Source organism: Fopius arisanus, unplaced genomic scaffold, assembly GCF_000806365.1.
Source record: "Fopius arisanus strain USDA-PBARC FA_bdor unplaced genomic scaffold, ASM80636v1 scaffold00006, whole genome shotgun sequence".
NCBI lineage: Eukaryota > Metazoa > Arthropoda > Insecta > Hymenoptera > Braconidae > Fopius > Fopius arisanus.
The window spans coordinates 1,620,345-1,639,774 of record NW_011887745.1 but is presented as its reverse complement, the minus strand read 5'-3'; the positions used below and the strand labels follow the sequence as shown (position 1 = coordinate 1,639,774).

General features: G+C 37.5%; 1 long non-coding RNA gene across 1 annotated transcript in view; it reads left to right on the top strand.

Annotated features, from left to right (window-relative positions):
- Positions 1-9,492: 9,492 nt before the first annotated feature.
- The window catches only part of LOC105273739 (uncharacterized), a 19,483-nt gene continuing 9,545 nt past the window's right edge, over positions 9,493-19,430 (top strand). The window contains exon 1 of the long non-coding RNA XR_892934.1: positions 9,493-9,567. This is a non-coding gene — a long non-coding RNA (uncharacterized lncRNA). The remainder of the gene's footprint in view (positions 9,568-19,430) is intronic.

Below are 19,430 nucleotides of genomic sequence, written 5' to 3'. Positions count from 1 at the left end.
ACTCCCGACTCACGCGGCTGGAGTGCGTGGGGGGTCGTCCGTGGTTCTTATCACCACCGCGAGGATATCCCTGCCGGTAACGTTTCCTGGAGCGCGCCGAATTCAAATGTCCCCAACCAGGCTGTCCAGTTAACCCCTTATCTGGACCCCTGGCCATTTGAATGCCCGCCCCGTCTAACGTGGAACAGTTGTCTGGAGTGGAGAACCAAGTGTTCCGACAGAGGAGTCTCATTGGGAGCTGAGGTTCAGTACTATAACCTCAACTCCCCACGCGTGGGGAATTAGCAGACCCAATCGATGCGGCAGAGAGCGTGATTTATCCCAAAAATATTTTCCATTATTATTAACGCGAAAATCGCGTTACAAAGTTTCTATTAAAAAAGGTCCAACCTTGATCAACAACAACCTTCACCGGCCACTCTTCAACTTCAACAAAACAGATATGGAAAAAGTCAACGGAGATCTACTTCAATTCATCCAAGACCACCCAGTCATCGACGGAGAGAACATCACTAAGTTCAACACATCCCTGGTTGAGATAATAATCAAATATACTCCAAAAGCCAAGTACAACTTCTGCAACTACACCCTATCCCCGTTCATCATTCATTTCATAAAAGTAAAAAGAAAAAAATATAGAGCCTATCTAGCTCATAAAGCAAACAACTCCCAGCAAGTAAATCAAACCATCAAAGCCGAGATTACCGCCCCAAACAAAGACATACAAAAACTCATTCAGGAATACAGATCCCATCAATGATTGAAAGCCTGCAACTCAATTCAGCGCATAAAAGGTAAAGAATACTGGTCCACTATTAAAAAATTAACAAGATATAGACCTAAAGTCACTATTCCGGAAATTTCCCACAATAACCAAAGCCTGACTACTGACGAAGAAAAATCCAACGCCTTTTCTTACTTCCAAGACATATAAATTCAGTGAATCCAATTTATTTGATGATTCCACACTAGATACTGTTAACGATTGGTACAGCGACTTCCTAATTTATCCAGATCCCACTCCCGAAAATATCTCCCGAATCACTCTTGGAGAATGCAAAAGAGCGTTGTTAATAGGGAAAAGTACTGCTCCAGGGTTCGATAACATCCGAAGAGTTACCGAGGAATTAAAAACCTTTCAATCACAGTACACCTTCATATCCGAAAAATATTTCATTTTTGCCTTGGAAGAATTTTTGCCTTGGGAGAAAGGAATTATAATAGTCATCCCTAAAGCAAACAAAAAAATACATCAAGTAGACAGTTACAGACCCATTACACTCCTTCCATCCCTCGGCAAGGTGTTTGAAAAAATTATAAAAGATCGTCTGAACTCTGCTACGACCACCAACATTCCAAATTTTCAATTCGGATTCAGGGAAATGAAGTCCACTGTCTATCCCCTCACTATCCTAATATCCAACGTCCAAACAGCCGAACACAACAATCTTAAAACCAACACGTTATTCCTCGATGTCCAGAAAGCCTTCGACAATGTCTGGCATAAAGAGCTACTTTCCAAACTTAGCATCCTGAACACCCCGTCATATGTAGTTAAAATCATCCACCGGTTCCTACTTAACAGAAGCCTTTCCAGGAAGATTAAAAACGGCTATTCCCAAGAATTCCACCACCAACAAGGCATTCCTCAAGGAACCCCCCTTTCCGCTCTCCACTACTACATTTTCTGCCGCGATATCTTAGTTAACTCCTTCCAAAATCCTAATCCCCTCCAATACCTGGTTCAATTCGCAAACGACATTGCACTAATCGGCCATGGCAAATCCTGGCAAGCAGCAACTTCGAACCTACGAGACGTTACGAACTCAATACAAGTTTGGTTTAATAAATGGCGAGTGAGTCTCAACCCCTCAAAATCCCAATACCTTCAATTCTATCTGAATCCACAGAAATCCAACTCCCCGATCACCCTCCAAAACACCCAAATCCTTCCATCTCATCACACACGTTATCTCGGAGTCGAGTTTGGCTACTATCTAAACTTCGGAGATCATGCCAGCCCGGTCAAAAAAAATGTATCGCCCGAGGCTCCAAATTTCGTAGCCTTACTTACAACAACAAAGGTCTCACCTCTATACATGTCGTAAAAATATATAAAGCCATTTGTCGGCCGATACTAGACTATACCCACCCGCTCTTCACGTTTTCCAGACCTGGAGCCCAAAATATAATCAATGTTGCCGAACGAACAACTCTTCGTAAAATGACGAAAATTCGCCATCCCGACAACTCTCTCTACAATCCATCGAACACACTCCTATACGAACGTACCGCAATTGAACCGATTCTCGACAGATTCAAACATCTAACTTCAACCTTTGCACTACATACGCTGGACCATATTGTTAACCTTTGTCATAAACGCAATCCCAACACCAGATCTGTTTTTAAATACCCTCCCTCTACTTTTCCTGAGAATCTACAATCCATCCGTATAAATTAAATTAGAAATAATTCATGGGGAAGAATCGCACCGGAATGAATATCCCGATTCCATAGTTACCTATATCTTAACAGCTTAAATTAATTCATGTACTACTTTTATCCAACGATCATTTCATCTCCATGAACGAAACAATATATCATTGGCAACCAACCAGACCCACACACATCTTCACAATCTATAAAAACCATTATGTAAACACTTGGCTGAAGGCCTGAGGGCGATGACCTATTGTGAGAAGTCTATTTTGTATATTTCTTGCAATAAATACCGTTAAAACTAAAAAACTGAAATGCATCGTACTTCATTTTGGTACTTTTTTCAGCCCATTGAGTCTGTCATAGCGCGATTTGAGAGTTGAACAGTCGAAATTATGAGTTAGAATTAACAATATGAAAAAGTTAAACAGTTAAAATGACAAATTGGAATTAATCTTCACTGTATCAATTATTGATATCTTTAAAAATGCTGGCCAAGAATAGGCACTAGGATATTGTGCCTCTAGGGAGTAAAGTATTTTCTAACGAAATGTGAGTTTATACCCCGAGGTGAAAGCGACGGTTATAATCACATGAGTCAGAATAGTATATTTCACGCCTAGGACGAAAAAAGGGAATCTGACGAATGCGACTGTATAGTCCGAGTCGGAGACGAGCATTATAACGCGCATAAGTCAGAATCACTTTTTTCGTCGTAGCTATGATGCTATTTTATGTCATTGTGGCCGAAAACGCGTTGTTATCCGAGCGAAGCGAGGTTAGAAACGCGTTTTACCGGCCGCAATGACATAAAATACTTCATTTCCGCGAAGTACACGATATTTTATTCTCGTAGTGACTGGAAAGACCGATTCTAACCTCGCTTCGCTCGGTTAGATCGCAGTTTCCAGTCTATGTGCGCCATGTTCGCCACTCATGCTGAGAAAAAAAAAGTTTTTCACAAATGCGTCTTTACTTGTATTACAACACACATACTCAAATATTTCCAGCAAAATATATTTTCTAGTAACAGAATAGTACACTATATATCCATAGGCCAGTTAAAACAAAAATGTCCCAGATCACATGAAATTGTTAGCGGATGCGAAGCTGAGGTTGACAAACCTGTGGTTTGAGGCATCTTTTTTCACTGGTCGAGGTGTATACGATTTTTCTGCTCGACGAGCCAGATAGCCACAATTTCTGAGCTCTCTGGCCGCAAGTCATAAAATCAACTTTAGTCAAGGGATTTAGTATTTGTATTCAAAAGGTGATAGCAGCCAAATTCACAAGAAAATCATATCTTATTCTAGAAAAAGAAAAGCTTTTGTCAAGAAATGATGCACTTGTTCTAAAGATGCTGATAAGTTATTCATAATAAAACTGTCATTCCTCAAACTACGTCTACCTAATTTACTCCCTAGCTTTTATTTTTTTTAAATCAAAAGATTTTAATGTAAACATTGCTTGGCTTCGTTTGAGAGGTCACCTCCTTATTGTAAGTTCATGCTCATCATTTTTTTTTTGGCAAAGTACAAAATCTTTTGCCTAAGGTTTTTTTAATCAATTTTATAGTCCATAATCATCTTTACGCCTTACAAAATTTATTCTTTTTATCAAGTTCGCTATTTTACGCATAATTTTCCGCAACTATAGTTACCAATGTATTGCACAATTTTATATTATATTTTGCTGCAATAATAAAAATGTCAAATAGTCTGTATTGTCAGTAGAATGCCATAAGTATTAATCAAAATCTGTCTCCGTACCTCGTTCAGTAATTTTTTTCTTATGTAATAAAATTCATGTGCAGCAAGAGTGCATCATTAAGCAGATATTCACAAGGAATATCAGCAGAGAAGGTATTTCCATAGAAGTGACACAGGAGCATAAATGTCAGTGAAGATTTTGAGTTACGTTCCAAATGTTAATTGTCCATCCGTTTTGTGATCTTACACCGGTCGCCGCCCTATGTCAATGTCAATCATTGGCGGACTCAATCAACCAATGTCAGTGATACTTTCAATGACAAGGATTGTTAGTAGCGGTATGATAAAGTACTACTAAAACGAATCAACCGTTTCTTACACCGAAAAATTTGCACAGCATACATTTTCAATAAAGAGCATAATCCCTGTAAACTTTATTAAAATCGAGAGTAAGACGGCTCATCTACATATCTACCGGTACTACTTCGAAATATTGACGTTGAATATTTCTTCGGTCCTTTGAGAAAGTGGATAACCTGAATAAGCTGCAATTTTTTGGTGAGAATAATGGTACCATCCATGCAGCCCATCCTGGACATACACAAACACAATATGAAATAATAAGCAAACTCTCACTCAAACTCCATGAACTTTTTCACACCTGAACCCATATTTTCTTTCATTATTTGAAAATCGAAGAGGAAGAAAAATCAATGGTCCAATTAAATTTCATCATTAAATTAAAAAAACAGCGCTGAATTGACATATCGATTGAGAATTTTGAAAGTATCAACTTATCCAATCCTATCTCAGAGTGGCGCCTGCGAATCGCGGTTTCCCATGGCCTCTATTGGCCAAAATTAGGTTAAAGTTACATCATAGGAAATGCCTTCAGTTCGGATGTCAATCTTGCACGTCAGGAAAGATGATCGGTTTTCCAAAACTAGGCCTGAAAAATACTATTCATAGGATATGACAAACACTGCTTTTTGTCACGAGAACCGACCAACCGAGTTTTCAGCAGGACTAAGCCTATAACTAGTCCGGAAATATCCAATACCTTTGATAGTCTTGGGGTATTACAACCAATAGAACCAATTTCATACTTTATAATAATTTTTCAAGCCGCAAATGATTGTATAGAAATATATTAATTCCAGATCCATCAGTTTTGTTATACCAAGACCTTTCGATGTGGACACGATGTTGATATAAACAAAGTCTATGATCATTTTTTTTTCTAAATGAAATAAAATAGTCCGAAGGATGCATAACAATGAATTTCCAAGGAAGAAAATTCTATGTTCACTTACATAATTCCTGAAACATACTATATTTGAAAAAATGTTGAAAAGTCTGAAGTCTTCTTTCAATGAATTTTTTCAAGTATGAGTGCCAACAAACGTATAGGTTATAATATTTTCACGCGAAGATTGAGTGGCTGTAAGTGAAGGGGAGACGACATGAATTCAAATGTATATATCTCTTGGGAATCGGCGGGGAGAATGAGACAAAAAATGGAAATCTTCTTAAAAAATCGCATGGCTGGAAGTGTCACAATCAGGCAAATGATCCTTAGAATCACCGAAGCACAAGATCACATCTGTCTCATTTGATAACTCAATAGTGTACGCAGGCATAAATTCACGTCAAGTACACATTTTCAATTGCATTATTAAATGCCGTCTTTAGTCCAATTGCTCCTTTTGTTATCATTACCCGTAGATTATGTTACTCAACTTTTTATTCAGGTAATGAAGATATGAAGCAGAAAAATAAAGGAAAAAAGTTGATTTGCAAACGAATATCTTGGATGGAGATGTAGCGAATACTGCAAAGCAAATGAGAATGATTCTATTTTTGAAACAACTATGTCCCGAAGGTGATGGGAAGCATCCTTCGTTTGCGAGGAATCCAGTTGGACAGGAGGTCGATGCGCTAGGTATTTCCGGAACACTTACAAAAAAATAGCTATTCCTTGTATTTCGTTTTGTATCGTATATAAAACATCCAGAACACTGAGTCGCCAACCAGTAAACCTTGTTTTATCTATTTTCATTCATTTTCACCTATTCCTGTGCATCGAGAGGAGAACTGATTCAAATACCACAAGACTCTTTAAGTGCCAGTGTTGTCTGTACCCGCAAAGTATTGCACTTAATTGCTTGTGCGATTTTTTCTCGATGTCACTGAGTATCCCCTTTTCTAAAAGCTACTGGTTCTTGTCAACACATTTTCAGACAGATTCTTAGTCAATTTCAACTATAATTCATGAACGCGATATTATCATTTGTTCGTCGAATCTTAGTTTATATTCATTTAATACACACTGGGAAAAGAAAAATTCAGCGAAGCCTCCTTTCTTCTATTATGAACCACGCACGCGAAAAATATCCCACACAAAGATATTCTGCGCTGAGAGAAAATACGTTAGTTAACAAATTTTGTACTTGTCCGAAAAGCCAAGAGCAATTGATTCGAAATAGGAAAGCGACTTCTCGAACCAAGTGAAGTGATGGTTACCTTGAAATTCTTTGGATTTAAGAAAAGAAAACTTGTGAGTATATTCACTCAGGTTCGGCTATGTTTGAGAAATCATATCTTCATTATGAATAAATTGTCATCATTTTTGAAGCAGGTACATAATTTCTTGACAGAAGTTGTTTTTCTAACATTTTTTTTAATATTTTATTTTCCAAATTTGTCTATTCACTCATATACATTATTAATAACACTCACTCAAATACATTAATATATAAATTTAGTTGTCAATTTTCTACTCAGCGACGCTCCCTCTGCTGTGGAATGAATTTTTATTATTTAAAAAATTGTTAAATACATTCCCAAACCATTTCTAATGTCAGTTAGGTAATTAAAAATTCAACTTTTTTGTATTCAGGGATTGGAACATTTACGACAATGATCCCCTCCCCCCTTACTGCGGTGCATCTAGCACACCTTTAAAAAAAAAATTGTCCTCGGTGCATAGTGACAATAATGATGAGAATTGATACAGTGGGAATTGGGAAAAGTGAGGGAGGGGGGGGGGGGAGAATCTTCGCTAAAGTAGAGTCACGTGAAAGATAATTATATTTATTGCGTGGTGTAACATGGTGGGGCAAGATCGTCCCTGGAGATATCGTCTCGGATTATTAGATCGGAACCGGTGATGAGCAAGGATTAATTGACGTCAGGCAGCATTGGCGTGCGCTTACGCGTCCCGATATGGTCATCGATCATAGAAGGAAGTGACAGCCTGATTTCTCACGTTCTCGCCTCTCTATATTTTAAATCACTTGGAAAAATAGACTTCAATCAATGACAGCCTGATACCATCAAAAGAAATTTGCAATATTCATATAGAGTTCATTATGAAATTGGTTCCGTAGATTTTTAGCATGATCAAAGCTAAAAGAAGAATATGCAAAAAGCCGCGAATCATGACAAGATGAATTTCTCTTAGACGAATCTTTCGGAATCGGGATTAGGAAAGTGTTCTCGTGTATCTGCCAGGCCATGATCACATTCTATCCGGCGGCTGCTCCCCAGAGAACACTTTTCTTTTACTTTTTCCAAGCGATACGACAGATAATCAATAATGTGTCACATCCCAATACTTTCTACCATGAAATAACATACCAAAATCTGTATTTGGTTTATTTTTCATGAAATTCATTACATCGTGATAGATTGATGTATGCCAATATGAATAAAACATAACAGAAGGAAAAAATGATTCTACAGAAAAAACTACTTCTCTTCTTTGGATAGCTTAAAGAATTAAAATGCTTCTGTGAACATTACATATATTATTTGAACAATCGAGTATATTTCATACATGATTCGTCAATGTTTCATTGAATATCGTCATAAATGTGAATATTCCCGATCGGTATTATTGGCGGTGGATTTATTGTATCCAGTATCCAGTTTTTCCCAAGTTCCAAAATCCCGAGCATCTGCACATGAAATTGACTGGAAAAGCTTCACACGATTCTCGTAATGCATTTTCGACCTTGAGTGGTATTTAGAAGATTATTTACCGGTCACAATTTTGGTCAGTAAACGGCGATACTTGATATAGTACAATCTACCATTTGCATTTCCGTATATTCTTGGTGAAGCACGCCCCGTTATTTTGTCAAATTTGACCGCTTCAGGAATGTTAATAAAAAATATTAGCTGGGCCGTGACTTATAGAGTATCGGATGGCCGACTCGTCCAAGCTGCGCGCCAGAAAGTCAACTTCGACACGGGCAAGCGAGCTTAGCTGACTGCGCTAATTTCACTCCTTCGAGCATATCTGGGCTTATAACTTATGCGCCTTGTTTTGTTAGGTTAAGTTATGAAGAGAGAGAAGTTAATAAAAAAAGAAACTGGTTTTATCGAGGGTTTTATATACTGAAATGATACGAAGGATCATAATATTATATTATAATATTTTTAAGAAGTCGAAGGAATACTGGAATAACGCGAAGAACAAAAAATCTTTAAATTCAAATGAAATACTACCAAATACTCAAAAATATTAGACTCACATTGGAGAAAAAATTTTTATTATAATTTCCGACGTCGAAGTTTTTGGCATAGAATCGCTTATATGGAAAATATTATATTCGAATTTAAAAATAAAAACATTATGTGAATATTATTTTACAGAATGAATATTATACGAAATCGAGAGGAGAATTTCAGCCTCTTTCACTTTTTCCCCACATTTGATTGTAAATCAATAAAAGAACTCTTTTTCCACTAATTTTTGTATGAATATGCATTCAATAGGAAATCCGTTTGCATGTGCATTCTAACAACAAACGCATCGAAACCCCGAGATTATTGTGGGATTATATTGAGCTGTGCAATTGATTGCATTTAACATTCTTTTAGGGTACATATATCAGATGTCGATCACCGTAATTTCGTAATTAAAATAAATGAGAGCTGATCAATCATACTTTCTTGTTTATCAGCACAATTTTCAACCCATGAAGTGACACATACTTTCTGCGGACCAATTTTTCGATAAGTTAACCGTGGTTAACGCGTCATTCACGTTAACATTATTATTCCTGATTAGGTGGGCCCAACAATGAGGGGTCTTCATTTACCTTCAACCACGCGGTTAATTTATGAAAAAAACTGGCCCGGGAAGGCATTGGAGCAGTCGTTCAACATTTGATTGCTGGCCGATTGTGAAATCGGCCAATTCGGTTTGTTGTTTGACAATTGATTGATGATCGATTGCGATATCGAACCAGTGGTAGAGACGATAATAAATTGACTTTCTGGGAAGACGATTGGAAGTCAATCCCCGATGTTAGTTCGATTGCAGTTGGGTGACTATCACCTGAAGAGGGAGTCGATTGCCAGTAAATTATCAGAAAATACTTTCAATCGGCTGAGAATCGACCTGAAGGTAAGACGATCGTGATTCGTTTGGGGTACAATTTTACATGGGAATGGACCGCCTATATTGACTTGGAAGAAAATCGACTGCCAGTCGTTTGCTTTTATATCAATAGAAATCGACCAACAATCGACTTAAAAGCAAATCAACTGCGAGTCGTTTGCTTTTAGATTCTCAATAGAAATCGACCAACAATCGACTTAGGACCGAGTCAACTGCGAGGCGTTTTGATTTATATTCTACGCAGGAATTAACTGACAATCGACGTGAAAGCAAATCACGTGCGAGTCGTTTACTCTTATTATATTATATACAAAATCTTGTGTTTTTCCAAATGGAAATAACAGATTGAGAAGATATTATAACGTCGATTAATTATAGAGCTTTCTATAAACGTTGCTGAAATTTAATTGGAGTTTGCGTATCAGTACTTACCAATCTTTAATCCAATACTTCGGTAGTCTACGATGGCCCCAAAAACATGGCAAATATTTTAGTGTTGATGAATCCTTATCATTTTCGTCTTCATCTTGATTATTTGTTGAATAAAAAATGATAAATAAAATTGTTGATCATAGTGTATCACTTTCCATTTAATAGACAGTTGGCGGTGAGGAAAAATATCATGAGGACTACTATCCTTTACATATATTGAACTTCTCAACAAAGGCTTTCCTCTTTGATCATTGACTTTCACTTTCAATCTTCCACTTGAATAAATTCTTAGAGAAAAACAAGGCTTCCATTTGGTAGAAAAAAACTGTTTTAAAGGTTTTGATTTTCTTATGAATGATTTATGAGTGCAATTATAGTAGAGCTACTCCCATTTTAAACTTATTCTGTTCCATAATTTTGATTATTTTGAGGTATTGCTAAAGTAAATTTTGCATCCTTAGTGTTCGAACTGAGCGGCTATTAATGAGATTAATTTCTTTGAGTTTTCTCACTGATTTTGGTGGATGCTCATGTAGGTTTACGAACACCCCCTACTCAACGTTATGTAAAAAGAAAAATACAAAATATGACTAAAAAAAAGTCGAAACAGGCCAGTGAATTCTCAATATTGTCCATCCTCAGTTCCCATAGTAAATAACGTTTTGTATACGAGAGTGTCACATAGAGGTTTACAGAACAATCCTATCTTTTTGGAGTGTGGGCTATCCCAGTTGACTGTATGGAAGAAGTGACTTCACTACTCCTACCTAAGATCTGCGGAAAACTTTGACGGTGGTTCACGGGGGAGTATACTTTCTTGACGCTAAACTTCTTGGACAATGCTCGAGGAACTTCCGCAATTAAAGTTACAGGCACAGACGACAGTTGTACTTTGATGCTGAGTTTGTTATTTTTTTTATATTGGCATTCTACACAATGAGAATATTTTTTAAAGCTCTTGTGAATATGGATTATTTGCTTTGATAATATCATGAAATTAATTCATTATGATCATTTCTACACAAAGAATAATAGTAGTTCCCATTTCGTCTTCATAGTGATGCTACCAAAACGCCTAAATATCTACAAATTTGGAATTGTAAGAACCTTTTTTTTATATTTACTTGTCGTAGCATGTTGAATATCTAAAAAAAACTTGAGATAGGAAAAAGTGGTAGTTGCAGTTAGATTATAATTATAACTTAGGGAGAAACTACTTGAAATATTGAATATTCAGAAACGATACACAATAAATTGCAGTTATAGAAAAATAACACGTATTTTATTTTGAAAATGGTTTCGCGTGTATTAATTTTAAATTGTACCTCAGTCACTGGTGTATCCATTAAGTTTGGAATATTTTTCGCATATGATACTCTTTTTGAACATCATCAACTCAGTTATAAATTTTAAAAAGTATTACTTTCTTTGTATTGCTCGTCTTCACGTGCATTCCTCTCATCACAGATTTCTTTGACAACTACTAGTAAATCGTTGATATTATCAATAAAGAGAATAACGATGCGCTCCATCGGTAAATGATCTTCAACATTATTACTGTAGACAAGTTTTGTTGTCTTTTCCCGGCGTGACGTATAATCCTTACCCCTTAATTGACTACATGAAATATTACATATGTATATTACTTTTGGAAATTTCTTTCATCATTTTTCGATGGAATTATTAATTAACCTTGTTTCTGATGCATGTCAACGTCAATATCTACGAAAAGTTATACGTTAACAATCGAATGATTTCACGTTAGCTGTAGAATCGCCAGGAGTTCGCGATCATTTCGAGGTCAAATAATCAGAAATAGATCACAGCTCCTAACTATAGAGAGTTCCCAATGTATAACCATTGACAGGTTGCAACATCACCCTCACAACGTTAATCGAGTAACTAAGTTGCAAATCCGGTGACCTTGTGAAATTGTTATTTCGTGCATAAGACATTGGATTTTTTCCCGATACGGTTATACTCAGAATCTAGAAACAGTCACTTACATCGCGGGGAGAAATTTTGAAAGCTGTTAAACTAAAGAAATACTTGAACCAGTCCGAAAGACGGAGATCCGTATAACTAAGAACCACAAAGCGAAGATGATTTTTTTTGTTATCAGTTTCATGGGCGACACTATTGTTAAACAGCCCACTAGACTGCAAGAAACATTCCACTAGACTGTTTCTCATTTTATCAATAAATAAGCCCATCCGGATTTGTCGCAGTCTTTAGATGCCCCTAGCAATTTATAGGTACATACCTATTAAACAAAAATAATAGTTTGAACTTGGAACTCTAGAATGGGAATTCGTAGATATTCACCTAGTTCCAATGTTCCCGATTCCAACACGTGATCTTTTTTTATAACACAAGATCGTCCGCGCGTGCTTCGCATACGCATTCTTTTGGAATGTTAGAGATGTAGCTACCACGACGTGGTGATGCGTCGGTTTCTTCTTACCGGTCTTATTCTTAGGCTCATTCGAGATATTTCGAGATCGATTTCCTTTATTTTTTTTAATGTCAGCAGATAAGACCTATATACTCTTAATGCAAAGAACCTTTCAATCACCTTTGAAAATATGTAATTATGTTTCTTTAGATAATGAAAGACCTCCCCATTGGACCTCATATAGCCATCCTTCCTGTAATGTAATTTACGCTTATAGCCATTGTTTTTCAAAGCTGTTTCACTGGAAATAATTTCAAAAATACCATTACATTTATTGAGGGTTTCTGAAGTCTCCATAGCTACAGACGAACGCTTCCCAAGTCAAGCTATTTCTTTTTACATCAACAGTCGTCGAATTGTTGCTGATTAAAAAGTCGTCCAACTGGGCTGTTAAAGTCAAATATTTATACTTACTATTCTTCATATCTTTGTTAACAAATGTTTTTGCCTTTAATCCGACTCCAAGCATATTCCCAAAAGCTGGACTATTCTCTTCGATTTTTTTATCATCGACGATTATTATGGTCTCTTCGTTGTCTTCTTCGCCATCGAGAAATGCTTCAAACTTCTCATCGGTGATACTAGATTGAAAAGTTACAATTGAAAAGCTACAATTGAAAAGTCAGTTTTCACTATAACATCATTGAGTGACAATTATAATCTGATCGTTGATAAAAGTTCATGAATAAGCATTATGATCAGTCCGATGCTTTACTGAAAGTAATAAAAGCTTACACACGACGCAAGGGAAACTTCTAGTGTTTATCTCTTTCTTTTCATTTAAAGAGAGAAAACTTTGGTCGGTGGCTTCCTCACCTCGGTCAGCGCATACGGCGGGAGTGCCACAGTGAACGGCGATGGTGGGGGTCTCCGGGGGTCTGGTTACCCCCACCGCGCCTTGAGCCTTTCTCGTGACGATTTTGAGTTGGTTTTACGCCGATCATCGAAAATCCATGACGCGGGTTAAGAAGTTTCAGTTCAAATTGATATATTTAAGTACCTATAAGCTATTGGTGAGATTTATTTGTGCGAGCCTTAAACCTGCAATAAATATAAATATCTCATACGCAGGGTAGAACAACAGTTATGGATTTAATATCCATATTCATTACCAGTTAAATATGTCACGCCGACTTTGCGCCTAAAAGATGAATTAAATTGTTTGCGTCAAAGGTGCCACAGCAGAGTTGACGATGGAGATCGTATTATCAAGCATTAACTCATTCGAAGATCATGAAACTTCGTCTTCTGTTCAAAACTAGACAAAACCTGCGTCAAACTTTCACAACAAAGTGATGTTTTTATCAGCGATACGGATTACCATCAACTGATAGCGAAACGCGATTCACAGCATTACAATTAGAAGCGCAGAGTCGACGAACTCTCTCAGATGTAACGCATTCGTTAGAAATCGTACCCAGTTTATTCCGATATTAGCGGATGCACAGTGGTAATTCGTTCCCGGTAAGGAGTACCCAGCGGATTGTATTTTTGCTGGGTCCATCATATGGATTGAATCGGTATGGCTGAAGAAAAGGTCATCTCATTGGCCATCTCTGGAAATCTCTTCATTGACATCAGCGGATCTTGAAGAGAAACCTGACGTAGTACTCAACCTTAAAGTCCACCGCGCAGAGATCTGAGATTTATTTCATCGCCATTATTCGCTCAACAAGTTGCTTAGGATCACTACAATCTGCCATGCTCGACCAGGAACAATTCTAAGATCATTGTTAAAGTCAGCTCTCGATCCTGGTGACATCGATCAGACTTGTCCCTTCTGTATCAAAGCCAGTCAGCCAGCGCACTTCTCGTCTGAAATGATTACCTAGATTACCGCTAGATTACATTATCTAGCGGTCAGAAACTTAGGTCTTCTCATCCGCTCACTCGTTTGGTGCACGTTGGTGGAAGTCTCAACTTTGCTCAGCTCAGGGAGCGATAGCATGCCTCAAGCAATCATTGCAGGGCCAATTAGCCAAAAAAGGGAGGCAAAAATCGCCGTAATATAAGGGGGGAAAAAAGTATCATTACGAACAAGTCTCAGTTTGCCCAACTCATTACTCAGAATGCTCATCTCAGGACTCTAGATGGTAGAAGGTAGCTCATTCTTGGTAAACTCAGACGACCGTACTGAATTATTAATAGAAGATCTAGAAGATTAGTAAGATCATTCATATTGAAATAAGCTCCATGCGCAAGACAGCGAGGATTAAGAACTCAACAACTCATGGGTCAGTTCCCAGTTGCTCGTTTCATTTCAGATCATGCGTTTCCCAACATTGATATTGATTGCGTCGAATTGGTATCGCTTCGCTCATGGACAAGAGGCAGTCAAGAATCGGGTAAAGGCTGGCTTGCGATCTTCGTTTATATGTCTACGTCCGCGGTTCATCTCTAAGTAGCCTCAGATTACTAATCTAATGGCCTCACGTTAGCTTATCCTCGATTAGTTGTCCGTTGCGGTCTCTGTGGGAATTCGCAGAATTGACACAGCGTTTCTCCATGGCATTCCAGGAATCGAACAAGCTCGTTCATCTCTTCCACAACGACGTAATTCAACCATCGATGATTAACTTCCGTCAGCTTGCGGTTTGATAATCGCTCTCATTAGCATATCTACCGTTTGAGTGTGTTTACACGTTTTCGCCGAATTTTTCTATACTTTCTCGCGACCTCCTGATTATTTAGTTTACGTGAAAGGGCTCCTCCAATTCTTCAAATTAATTCGTTTGCTCAGTTATTTTGTTAGTGACCAATTACAAGTAGACTTTTTTAATCATTAAATCGACTTTTCTGACCGACTCCACGCACTGGGTTTTTCCAGCTTTCTCTCATCAGTCCTAAAATTCACTGTTATATTTTTAAATCTTGCCAAAACCAGAACCGCGTTCATACACTTACTACTTTAACGGCTTTCAACGTCTAAGTCAATAAGAATTAGATTTTTAAACGCAAATCTACATTATTAATAATTGCTAATTTAGATTACGTTCTACGGACCTATTTTCGGTTCGTTGTTCGATCATCACTCATAGACCAGTCAAATTGCACCTTAACCACCTCAAAAAGTCCTGGCAGGCTGAAATTACACCAAAATGTAGAAAAAATCCCCCTCATCATTATATTAAAAATGTGCACCCACACGTTCAACACAAATGTGCTTAATTAATGAAAAATTAATTAAAAAGTTGGGGCGAACTCCAAAAAACTATACTGGATTAATTGGTCTAATCCTATCGGAAAGATAAAAATATCCAGAGGTTGGGCTGATTTAATTCGTCAAATTTCAATCAGCTGATTGTGTATGCCCACCCCCCCCGTTGCGCACGCCGCTCATGCACGGAGAGAAAAATACATGACTATTCCGTGTGAGTCCGTTCAAAAATTAGTGTGCTACTCACCAACCCATGGGACCACACCGTGGTTACCAAAAAATTCGGGTGTGGCGCCCCGACTTTTAAGGAAATCTCACGGCAAAGTAGCGTAAGTTCTTCAAAAATTAGGGTGCCACATCCGAATTTTTCGGGTGGGTCATTCGAATTTCTTGGTGGCCCTCTGTTTGGTCCCACGACTTGTGGATGGCACACTAATTTTTGGTAGAATTTTTTCTCAGTGTGGGTACACGCTGAAATAAGGAAACAATTGTTATAGTTATTTTAATCCGTCCAGATATACTGTGACTGTGACAGAGCATTTGAATGTTCTATGTATAGTACGTACATCTAGGAGTGACGCGCGCCCCAGGGGGCTGGGCATACGTGATCAGCTGATTATTTGGGACTTTTTGTTCAAAATCGTGTTAAAAAATTAATTAAAAAATAACGACGAGCTTAGGGACATTTTTTGCTGGTCTCTGGATGGTTATAGCTATCGCTCCTCTCCACAGATCCAGATACATTTGCCTGTTCCATATGAAGTGGAAAATATTGTTTAAATGATCTATCGCTTTTCCTGGGAGGTGTTTAAGGAATTCATTAAGAATATAGTCGGGTCCTGGGCTTGTGCCACCAACTGTTGATAGAATATAGATGATTTGTTATTCTGAGATGGGGTCGTTTATGTGCTTTGAGGAGGTGGGATTTATTGGGAGAGATTTGCGGAAATTTGGTAAAAGTTGTTCGTGGGTAAATTTCCGTTTTCTTTTCCGAAACGTTCGATGATGGTTATCCTCCTGAGTTTATGGAAAATGTTTTGACATTTCCACTGGATCGTTCTTAGAGTGGAAGGTGAAATTAATGAAACGAATTTTTCCCAAGATGATTTGACACATATTTTAAGTTTTATTCGTGCTTCGGTTCTGCATTTTTTATATTCGATTTTGGTCGCTAGTGAGTTCTTTTTTTTAATTTTCTGGACGCTTTCTTTAACTTTTCAATTTTGATTGAGTAATGTAAGTGAACCCCTACCCGAGTGGAAATTATGTCAGGCGAGCCTGAGGTTTGATCAGAACTTCATATGACGATGGTCAGTGTCAACTGATCAGGCAGAACGTGATAAGAAACTGATCAGTCTTTGATTTACCCAACCTGATTCCTACTACTCTGATCAAGTTCTGATATGGTGAGCTTGATCTGAACCTGTGGTTCACTCATCTGTGATCATTCTGGTCAAGTTCGGATCAGGTCGGCCGGAACTTAGACTGACTTCGCCCGCTTGCAACTATTCGGACCAGGTTCTGTTCAGGTCAACGTGATCTGAAATTGAGCTGCCCGCCTATAATTATTCTGATCAAGTTCGAATCAGGTGGGCCTGAACTTAAACTGTGATCCAGCCACCTGTAACTAGTCGAATCAGATTCTGATCAGATCAACCTGACCTGAAGTTGTCCCATCCGAGTAGTTATTCGGATCAAGTTCAGATCAGGTGAGCTTGAACTGAATAATTTAATTATTAACTTATTACTGTTATTATTATTATCAAGAGTAAAATAAGAGAAATTTTAATGGAGTAAATTTTCGCTTGTTAAATTGAACCAATATCCCCAATATATAGCGTATAAGCAAAACAGTTCACGCAATAATAATAACGCGATAGTATCCTGGTTAGGGCATAGGATTAGTACTCATAAGGTCCCCGGTTCCTTCCCCAGTGTCAGCAATAATTATGTTTTTTTCAGCATTAATTATAGTAGGTATCCATTGATAGAGGTAATATAATCTGAAAAAATGATTAATTTTTTATTTTAAGTTCATTACCATTGATAAACATCTTTAGATTCGGTTATCAAGGATTAATTCATTTTGTTTGATCAAACAGTGATTCGGCACGCCTGATCAAATCCGGATCGAGTCAAGGCGTTACATGCTTGATCAAGTCCTGATCAAGTTGTAGGATCAGTACCTGACCCAACATCAAGTCTGACCTGATCCGAACTTGATCCAGACCTGAGCTAATTTTCCACTCGGGTAGTGTTGCCTTTTTCTTGATTTTTCCGGTTGATCGAGGTATTGGTTTCTCTGCTGTCTTTAGTTCTAGTTCGTTGAATTCGGAAGTGATGGAATTAATATCAGTTTTGGGTTGAAAGTTTTCGGTTTCTTAATGTACTAATGAAGGTAATTCTTCATTTATAGGTTCTAATCCAGAGGTGGGCAACCTCAGGTAGGCTCGGAGCTGCAGCCATAAAATAATTAAGGTCCCAATTATAGGGGACTTGACGCTATCACAAGGGTTGTCGTACATTTGTCGAGTGGGGGTAATATTGGGAGATGGCGCATGCGCGCTATGGAAATGTGAGGGGAAAATGTTGTGAAATTTTCTATAGTGTTTGGACATTTTCTGTTTTCTTTAAATGAAAAAATTAGGATGTTGAAGTCAACAATTACTACCGTAATTGATATGATGCTTCTGATTAAATATTTAGTTATATCTAACCAAGTGGAGATGGAAGAATTTTCAGTAAAGCTGGAAAATTCATTTATTGAATGAGATATCAATTTAATTTAATTGGTTGATGAATAAGGAAATACTACTATACTAGATCCTAATAGCATTTTTAATCATTGAGACAAGATACAAATATGTTATTAAATTGCCCACTCTTGGCCAGTTTGTTTGAAACTGCTCAATGGAAACCACGGGAAGGTGGTAGGCGTTTTCCATCAGGAGGGGAAAGGAAATAGGTAAGGGGGAGTGAGCGGGATGATAGATGGAGAAGAAAAAAAAGAAAAACAGTCATTGAGCATGCAGAATCGAAATCTAAACCATTAAATTCGACGAGAAAATGAATGATAAAAAATCAGTGAGACCCTTGGGCCATCACTTCATCCGTCAACTTCTGCAAATCTGGTGTATAATTACTGATCGAACCTAACATAGTGTCTCTAAGATTGCTGTCTGTTAATACGGTTCTTTCTGAGGATTTGATATGATTCATATGGGAGAATGCTGATTCACACAAATATGTAGTACCGAAAAAAGTGGAAATTCTTTTATATACGGCCAAAAGGTTCGGATATGAATTATTTTGAATGATTTTAGGCCAAAAGTCATTACCCGAATGCATGAGTGGGAGAAGATCATCATCTTGTGGCAAGTTATTGACCTCATGAGACAATTCAAAAGAATTAACTGGATACGAATTTTTAATTAGTGTGCAAATGTCAGAATGATTGGCTTTATTAAGAGGATATTGCATAAAATCAATTATTTTCTGTGTCTCAATGGTATCTCTGAAGCGATTATTCCACTGATCCAAAAAATTGGCAGTAAAATGGGTGCATTTTTCCATATTGGCTGAATTACTATTTGTTTTTTCCATAAAATTTTGTAATCGCGGGAACGAATGAGGAATTGAACTATTTTTGAAATCTTCAGTTGCTGTGGCCATTAATGTTTTCAATTTGGAAATGGTCCTGATATTTTGCCAAAAGAATTTTGAGTTTCCCTGCATTTGCTTATTATATAAATTAATATTCGTAGTCAAATCGACAACATATGCCAGAGTACCCAACCATTCTGAATCACGAAATTCTGGATATAA